At 36.2% G+C, this 9,571-nt stretch overlaps 1 protein-coding gene across 2 annotated transcripts in view; it reads left to right on the top strand.

Annotated features, from left to right (window-relative positions):
• The first annotated feature begins 1,103 nt into the window (after window positions 1-1,103).
• Window positions 1,104-9,571, top strand: part of La (La autoantigen-like) — a 107,852-nt gene continuing 99,384 nt past the window's right edge. The window contains exon 1 of one of the 2 annotated variants that reach the window (XM_090405068.1): window positions 1,104-1,185. The gene's annotated coding sequence lies outside the window, so the exon portion shown is untranslated. The remainder of the gene's footprint in view (window positions 1,186-9,571) is intronic. The other variant, XM_090405075.1, reaches the window with a different exon arrangement.

Below are 9,571 nucleotides of genomic sequence, written 5' to 3'. Positions count from 1 at the left end.
TAATAACCGTGAAAGGGCCACTTGTGGAGGAGGTAATGTGATCGGAACAGTGGTGTAGCTAGAGCTTTTGCCGCCCGGGGCTGTCCCCGAATTTGCCGCCCCTCTAAAAAATGCTACAAAAAAGTCAAAAACGTATAGGGCAAGGTTCAAAGTGTCGCTCTGGGCGGACCTCCCCACCCCAGCTACGCCACTGAATGGGAAAGCATCTCGTTGGGTGGATCACCGAACTGTATGTGTTTCCGAGAGAATGCTGCAGCTTACACTAGGTCCTTGCCCGGATCTCTTATATAGGTATAGAAGAGGATATAATTATCCTACAAGATGATAACGCTTGTCTTCATCGAGCGATGCTGGTGGAATAATATCTTTAAGTTTTTTTTTAATCTGTAACCGAAGCAACTGAGGCTATGAGGTCAGTGTATTATGCCTACTTACTGCGTCTGTCTAATGACCTGTTTGCCTGCTCTGCAGGAGAAAACTGGCCAGCTGTGTATGAGACCGACTAACTCACCTTCAGTCGAAAATCCCCTGATAAAGGTTATTCTCGTCCTAAAGATTTGAACTCAGGTCTTTTCAACCAAAGGGCATCGTCGAAACCGACTGATCTACGGAGGCCTCAATATCTTTAAAAAGAGACTATCGCATAGTACATATGAGACTTAGGAGTACTTTGCAGAAGCAATGATTGTTATCACTAGCTAATCTCTTGGACACCATTAGAAATCGTATAAAACATCTTTGTAAGCGCTATGTTGTGTGAGATGTGACCACATTCCTTATTGAGGCACTTTGCTCATTTTGACCTCTTGTTTTTTTGACCATTTTTACTTCATGTATCCATTTGTTGCTGAATTCAACTATTTATATACTGTACATAGAATTTGCATGGGAAAAGGCGCTAGCGAACTTTTTTTATTTTTATTTATTTTATTTATTTTTTAAATGAAATATGTCAGTAACTTCTTTTTGTTATTTAGCGAAAATTTAGGAATATTTTTTTGCTCTGATAATGATCTGATTTGTTTTGGGAATGTGTGGTTTGTGCTTTGGAGTTATCTTTTTTCTTTCATTAGTTATTAATAAGGAAAATTATAGACGTCGCATTGACATCTACGCGAGTGCATGTGTCTGTTTAGTTGTTGAAAGCATTGCTTGTTCGAATCTTTTGAACCCAGTTAAGTTTTGGTAGGTGATATAGTTGGACATATAGTATTTTACATTATGTTTTATGATTTACTATTTATAGAGATGTGTGTGGTATTATTATTATACTGATACTGTGCTAATAGTAATGAGAATTATATTGTGCTAGGCCTAAGAGAGAAAAGCACATGTTATATGTAACTCTGAGTCTGTTAACCATTTGTTGCCTTCTACTTTGTGAATTATTTACTTTTCTGTGTTGAAAGAATACATTTGGAAACAAAAACATTGAGCTTTTTTCTTTTATTGCCTTTTTTTAATCAGAAAATAGAAGCTATGCATAAAACTTCAGTTTGTTCAGTACATTATTATTGATATTACTGCTTTCCAAATTGCTATTAAAGTAAGATCAATAAATAAATCATTCTCTTAACCATTTAACTTCTGCATTTAAACCTTTTGTATCTGGCAGAAATAATTATGATGATCTCTTTAATAAGTTAATAAACTGTCATTTGCTAATAACACCTCTTTAAGTGAAGAAAATATATAGAATCAGAACTGTTTCTGTCAATGACGACAGCACAAAAAAAATTACATCATATTGATGTCATATTTTAAGTTACTCAATTATATCCCATATCTTTTACGATGCTCCCTTAACCTGAAATTTTGGGTTACTTAGTAGTGGGATTGCTTATTGTGGATGATAAACCAACCCACTCCTGTTGGTTGTTTCTGCCACTGGTAAATACTGTTCATGCTAAGTACAGAAGTAGAATTGGCTCAGCAAACAGTTTGTTGATTGACTTTGCCATACAGCAAGCGTCATGAATATATTGAGTGCCATCTTTTGTCTTAATGTATACCTTCCATGGTTACTTTGATATACTTTCACCACAGATTAGCATTTTTTCATTAAAAAAAAAAAGCCATTTCAGTGATTTAATAATTTGATTACATTTTATATTAAAGTGATGACAGCACAGGGACAGGGATAAATATACTGTAATATTACTTCGTTTTGCTTTTTCAAAGTCAAGTAATAGATATCAGTGTGTCAGAGTGGTGACCCCAGATTGGGGGGGGGACAATTGACCCCTGGCCCACCCAAAAGAAAAAGGAAACAACTTCAGAAAATTTTCCAAAAATCTTTTCCTAATTCAAATTCATTTTTTTTTAAAAATTTATGTTGTGCCGTGTCTTCTATTTCTATATTACTTATGAATTAGTGATCATTGCAGATGCTCAGTCATAGGTCATATGCAATGTAGTGTGTAATCTCAAATCGTCTACTCAACTCACTCCCCCCCCCCCCACCCCCAACCAAGATATTACGTCTTGAGTGCGCTACTGAAAAGTCATGTACTGGGGAGTGGTGTCTCGGAGAGAGAGTTGGTTGTTTTGTATTTATAGCCAAAACAGTTAAGGCTATGCTAGTCCAAAGTGACAAGTTGGGGTGTCACAGGATTGTGTGCTGGGGCCGCTGCTATTTAATTTATATATTGATATAGCGTTTTGTTTTAAGGGAAAAATTCAGTTGTTTTCAGATGATGGGAAAGGTTATGGAAAAGAACCAAGTTTACTTCTGGAGGATCATCATCATCAAATTCCTGACATGTACCCTCGAGGGGTGTACAGGATATGATAGTACTACATGAAAAATTTACATCATTACTAACTTCCTATCTACAATTTTCCTCCAAATCAGTCTGTCACTTGTCAAGACTCCAATATTATCATTATCAGATCTTATGTTTCTATCGTCTAAGGCACATTGTACCGTATCAATCCACCTATATCTTGGTCTTCCTCTGGGTCGTTTTCCTGCCAACCTGGCAGAGAACACTTGTTTTGCTAATCTTTCCTCACCCACTCTGTTTAAGTGACCATGCCACCTGAGATTAGCTCTGCTAATGCATTCCTGGATGCCAACAATGTCAAGTTCTTTCCTAATATCCTCGTTTTTAATATGATATTGCCATTGATGCCATCTGTTCACGCCTCTAATCTTTCTCAGGACTCTCATATCTGCGGTCTCTGGTCTTTGCTCAAGTGTTTTACTTCTGATCCAGCTCTCAGATCCATAAGTTAAAACTGGTTTGAACACTGTCTTGTATACAGCTAATTTAGTGTTCTGACTAATTTCTCTCTTATTCCATATTAATTTATTCAGTTGACTTCCTACCATACCAGCTTTGTTGATTCTGTTGTCTATTTCCATATTTAATTTACCATCTTCACTAAAAATCGTGCCTAAGTAGCTGAAATGTTTTACTTGTTCCACAGGTTCCTCATTCACAAAACAGTTGACATTTTCAGCAATTCTACCTATTTTCATTGTCTTTGTCTTTTTAATGCTCACCTTCATACCATATCTATTACAACAGTTATTCAATTTAGTCAGGGACTTTTGCAAACTTGTAACGGATTTATTTAGAAGTATAACATTGTCCGCATAAAGAGCTGACATTAACATCTCCAATTCTGATATCATGTTTAATACCACTTTCCTTCATAATGTGATCCATATAGATAATGAATAACAGAGGGGATAATGTAATCCTTGTTTCACACCAGATTTAACATTAAACCATCTTCTTGTACTTCCTTCAATTATTTGACTTACAACTCAAATACAGACTAAGTGTTGCTTGATCTAATGCCCCATTGACACTATATAACTGTAGCGTGTTGAATAGCTTCTCTCTTGGCACCTTGTCATATGCCTTTTCCAGATCGACAAAACTTAAATACAGATCTTTGTTATATTTCCATGCTTTTTCAACTATTTGTCGTAAAGTGAAGATCTGATCCTGACAGCCTGTATTTGGCCTGAATCCAGCTTGTTCTTCAAGCTTTTCTTCCACAATTCTTCTGAACTGTTTCTCAAGTATGCTTGCATAGATCTTGCCAGGAACACTCAGTAGGGAAATACCTCTGTAATTCTCACATTCAGTTTTATTTCTCTTTTTATATATATCTTATGTACTATTAGAGCTCTACTCCAATCATTGGGAATTCGTCCCTCTGTCCGGGCTTTCTGAACTATGTAGTGCAGCCACTGTAAGACTTTTATACCCCCATATTTCATCATTTCTGGTCGAATATCATCTACTCCTGCTGCCTTTCCACATTTCAAGCTGGGTTTTATATTATTATTATTGTATGGGCACTTCAGTGGAGTCCAAAGACTCATTGTAGGAGACTCAATCTATCCACACAATCTATCATACCTCTCCTTCAGCCCATTAACAGACAAAGCACTCACAACTGACTCTGGCAACCCATTCCAATCACAACTCTCCAAGCAAAAAATCTAATCCTTGCACCTTACTAACCACACCTTTATTCAATTTCCAGGGATGACCTCTTGTTCTGGTCACTCTAGCCAAGTGCAGAAACATTTTCCCTGCACCTATCCTATAAAACCCTTTAAAGCAACGGAAATGTTTCTATCATATCCCCCTTTTTTTTCTCCTATCAGCCAACTTCTGCAGTCTGCATACTTTCAGTCTATCCTCATAGTGAACATTCCATAGATCATTCCATTTGCCATCTTGGTCACTTGCCTCTGAATCCTCTCCACTGCTTCCTCATCCCCAAGAAACCCAGTATTCCAGACTTGAGCACAGTAGTTTAGATGTGGGTGTGTCAAGGCCTTATAAAGAGGAATAACTTCCTTATCTCTACTTGTTAATGTGGTCTTCAATAGCAAAGTAATTTTTATGGGCTACCTTAGCAATAGTGTTCTCTAAACTTTAATTCTAACCACCACCCCTAAATCTCTAGCTTCATCTGTTTCCTGGAGTACAGTGTCATCAATGTGATACACAGCTTGTAATCTATTTATCACAAAATGCATAACTTTATGTTTCTCGACATTAAACTAACACCCATTAACTTTTGCCCATACCGACAGCCTATTTAAATCTTCCTGCAAGCTCCTTATATTGCCTTGATTAACTGTTATTCTACCTAATTTCACATCATCAGCAAACAACTGAATATTTCCTTTCAGGTAATTTCCTATATCATTTATATAAAAATTAAACAGCAATGGTCCCAGCACTGAACCTTGTGACACACCACTAGTCACCTGTTTTTTTCTCAATTCTACCCTGCCATTATACCACTTTTTGATATCTGTCCAGCAGCCACCCTCTTATCCAGTTAACCAGTGTCATATCTATTTATATAAGTTGGTCGATTGGTAGAGCCTCTGCTACTAATGGCTCAGTTAAGTAAGTTTGAGCGCGGTTAGTAGTTGGAAGGGGGCCAATCGTTCGATGCTGTCGGCACACTCTCCCTCGATGAGTCTTTGGACTCCCTGGAGGTGTCAAAATAATAATAATAATAATAATAAGTTGCCACTATAAGCAGAAGAGTGGAGAGCTCTTAAGTGTTGACAAATCACATTAGAAGATTAATGGAGTGAAACAGCACCAGGAAATTATTAAAAATAGTGTTTGATTCTTCCAATATTTTGCCTCAGTTATAGAGACATCGTCAGAGTACTATGAGACTTGTCACCACCCCCACACACAAAGGTAGCACAAACTATGAAGCACATGGACAAAAGACTAGAATCCTAACTAGGTGGGGCAGCCTAGGATGTAAACTAGGATATAAAAGTATTGGTGTTTCTCATATTTTTGGAAGTTTTATGCAACCATATTTATTCAATTTAAGTAGATTTTTAAGAGAGCAATGGATTCGTTCTCTTCTAAATTTACTTAATTTAGTTAGTGGTCTTTTTCTAATTGATTCTGTGAGTAGTATCCAAAGCATAGTGTGCAAGGCCAGATTGACCATAGTTATGACTGCAGATGTATTTTTTATGTTCTATGTGGATGGTAGTTGATCTTCCTGTTTATCAATAGTAGTCAAACTTGCAGGAACAATGAACTCTATATACTTAGAAATGAGAGTGGAGAAGTTTATCTTGAGTGGAGTGGATAAGGATAGCTAGTTTTTTAGGTGAGACTTGCAAGTGGTGCAAAGATTGTATTTCTTTAAGATTCTGGCTATTTTTTATGATGTGCCTTGGACATAGTGGATGGTGATAGCATTATAAAATCTCCCTGAAGAGAACAGAGAACATTGTGGATTTTTTTGGGGGGGGGGAATTGATTATTTTTTTTTGATACTGTGGGAACTGAAGCCATTAGTGTGATGTAAGAGTTCAGCTGTAGGAGAGGTCTTATTGGAACAAAGGTTATAGGCTCAATGGGCTATAGAACCTATAACCTTTGTTTCTCTCAATAATATATGGTGTTAATGACACCATATATTATTGAGAGGAGAGGGAGTGGGTGATGGGAAAGTTTGTGAATATATCTGCCTGTGTGAGTGCTTTCCTGTATACTGAAGACAGGTTACCATTAGGTAGGCAGGTGATCAAGGTGTCTAGAAAGGCTAGACTATTATTAGTTTTCTTTTCCATTTGTAAATTGGATTTTAGCATGAAAACTATTTGAGATGACAGAAAAAAGTGTATGTGCCATGAGACCAAATAGAAAACGCATCATCCACATAACTTAACCTGAAGATAGAAGGTTTGAGAGGGGCTGAGTCACGAGTTCCATTTCAAAATCTTCCATAAAAAAAAATTGGCAAGTGGAGAATTAAGGGTACTCTGTACACCATAGAGGGTACTCTGTTTATAAATTTTGTTTTCCAAGAGAAATAACTGGAATGGATAGCAAAGAAAAAGTGGTCTATGGTATCAAGAGGAAAATCATTTTTTTTTGAAAGCAATAAGTTGTCATTTAAAGGAATATTGGTGAACAATGAGGTAATATCAAAGCTCACTAAGATATCAGTATCATTAACAATTAAATTTTAGCACTTTTTTTTTTTCTTTTTTTTTTATGTTTGGCCCATACACAGGAGGTTAGTTGGTCAACTTATAGTACAGTGCCAAGGGGGTATGCACTTTTGGTTCAGGTCCTCTATCCATGATGCAAGTAGCTTGCATCATGGATAGAGGACTTTTCCATATCACTGAAGCAATGACAGGTAGGACCCTGTTATTGCTTCATCACTATCGTCGAATTTAATGGAAGCAGATCCTTTTGCAGCCTCTATGATTTTATCCTTATTTTTCAAAATGGTCACCATCCGAAGTATGTGCAATCACATTGACAGGTTTACCAGCTTCATGTTGCTTTATAACTTGCAACTTCGTTTCAAGATCAATTGCTTGCCTCTTTTTCTGTAATTCTTCACCAGATTTTTTGATTGTGCATGTAGGGACCATATTGCACAAAACATTGCGAAATACATCGTGATAAATACACGAATAACCCATTTCTCAAACACAAAATCAACAGAACTGTTGAAGACACGTGCCGACTGCCGAGGGAGGTTGCACTGCGCATGCTTTACCTTACTCACTCTTGCTTACATCTTGTTCGAAAGTATAACCGAAAATGTTATATATTCAATTATGGGATCATGGACGTATCTTCGAGAGGATGTAACTCGAATGGACGTAAGTCGAGGATGACATATATATAAATATTACAAATGGACGTAAGTCGAGGGATGACCTTATATATATATATATATATATATATATAAGGTCATTCCTCGACTTTATATATATATATATAAGTCATCCCTCGACTTATGTCCGTGATCCCATAATTGAATAAATAACATTTTCAGCTATATTTTCATAATGGACGTAAGTCGAGGGATGACTTTATATATACACACACACATATATACAGTGGTAGTTCGAATGTTCCAGAGTTCAAACTCTTGAGAATGCAAGAAATTTGATTCGCAGTTCGATTGGCTTTTCTAAGTTCGAACTATAGTCCAGGAACTCAGAGTCATATAGCATTAGACATTTTCGGCACGCCATTGAGCATGCTTTCCCTCACTCACTTCCCTGTGTCTGCGCAGTGTGTGTCTATCTCAGTCCACTGTGCATTGTCCCTTGCTTTACACAGCTTAGTCATTGTGCGATATGTTTGTGTAGAGAATTTTTAACTGTTTTTGGCATTTTTTTTTATTGCTCATGGCATCCAAGAATGTAGAAAGAAGAACACCTAAAAGAAAAGTTGTAGTATCAACAATTGAGATGAAAAAAGAAATTATCATGAAACATGAAAGCGGTACATGTTTGATGGATCTGGCGACGATGTTTAAAATGTCAAATTCAACGATAAGTAGCATTCTTAAGTCAGTGAAGAAGAGTCTGTAAATGAAATTGTGTCTTTGGGTGAAGCTATGGGATTAGAGGTGAGTGATGAGGATGTAGAGGAGTTAATAGATGATCATAAAACCGAACTCAGCACAGAAGAACTTCAACATCTTCACAATCAACAACAAAAAAAGAAGTGGAAAAAGAAATTTTTATGGAAGAGAAGGATGCCAAAATATACATTTCCAGTGCCGACCTTCAAGAATTGTTGTCTGTTTGGGTTAGGACACAAGTTATTGTGGAAAAATGGCACCCTAATAAGACAGTAGTGACCAGGAATATCAACTTATTCGATGACAACGTGATGGATTATTTTAAAAATATCAAAGAAAATCGTCAGTACCAAACAGCATTAGATAGATTCTTCTCTGCAGAAAAAAGAGAACGTGAATCAGCATTCTCAGCTCCAGCTAAGAAGCAGAAAGAAGATGCTTAACAATGGGAGCATTATTTTCTTCTTGATTTTTATATTAAAAAAATATTCTTCACTGTTATTTTTATGTTGTAATAATTAAAATTAATAAAATAAATATAAGATTATTTTGTTTAATTTTTTCTAAGTTATTAACATTAAAAAACCTAAAATAGATAAAATAAAAATATTATTGAAATTTTTTGGATATGGGAATGGATTATTTCGCTTTCCATTATTTCTTATGTAAAATCTTGATTCGGACTTCGAACGATTCATAGTTCGAACAGATTTCTGGAACGAATTAAATACAAACTATGAGACACCACTGTATAAAGTCATCCCTCGACTTGCGTCTGTTCGAATTACGTCCTCTCAAAGATACATCCGTGATCCCATAATTGAATAAATAACATTTTTGGCTATACTTTCGAACAAAATGCAAGCGAGAGTAAGGTAAAGCATGCACAGTGGCTACAGTGTTTTCAGTGGCAACCTCCCTCGGCAGTTGGCACGTGTCTTCAACAGTTCCTCTGTTGATTTTGTGTTTGAGAAATGGGTTATTTGTGTATTTATTGTTGCATATTTTGTGATGTTTTGTGCAATATGGCCTCCTACATGCACAATCAAAAAACCTGGTGAAGAATCACAGAAAAACCTTAACAGATGTAAGTCGAGGGTTGACTTTATATATATATATATATATATATATATATATATATATATATTCCCCTATATATATCGTGCAACCAAAAAAAAATTTGTATGGCTAATGTGTGCTGATAATGTATGTGGGACCC

Source organism: Typopeltis vanoorti, chromosome 2 (genome assembly GCF_054136105.1).
Source record: "Typopeltis vanoorti isolate ZY-2024b chromosome 2, IOZ_Tvanoo_1.0, whole genome shotgun sequence".
Taxonomy (NCBI): domain Eukaryota; kingdom Metazoa; phylum Arthropoda; class Arachnida; order Uropygi; family Thelyphonidae; genus Typopeltis; species Typopeltis vanoorti.
Note: the sequence above shows the minus strand (reverse complement) of the source record. Positions and strands in the feature narration are given on the sequence as shown.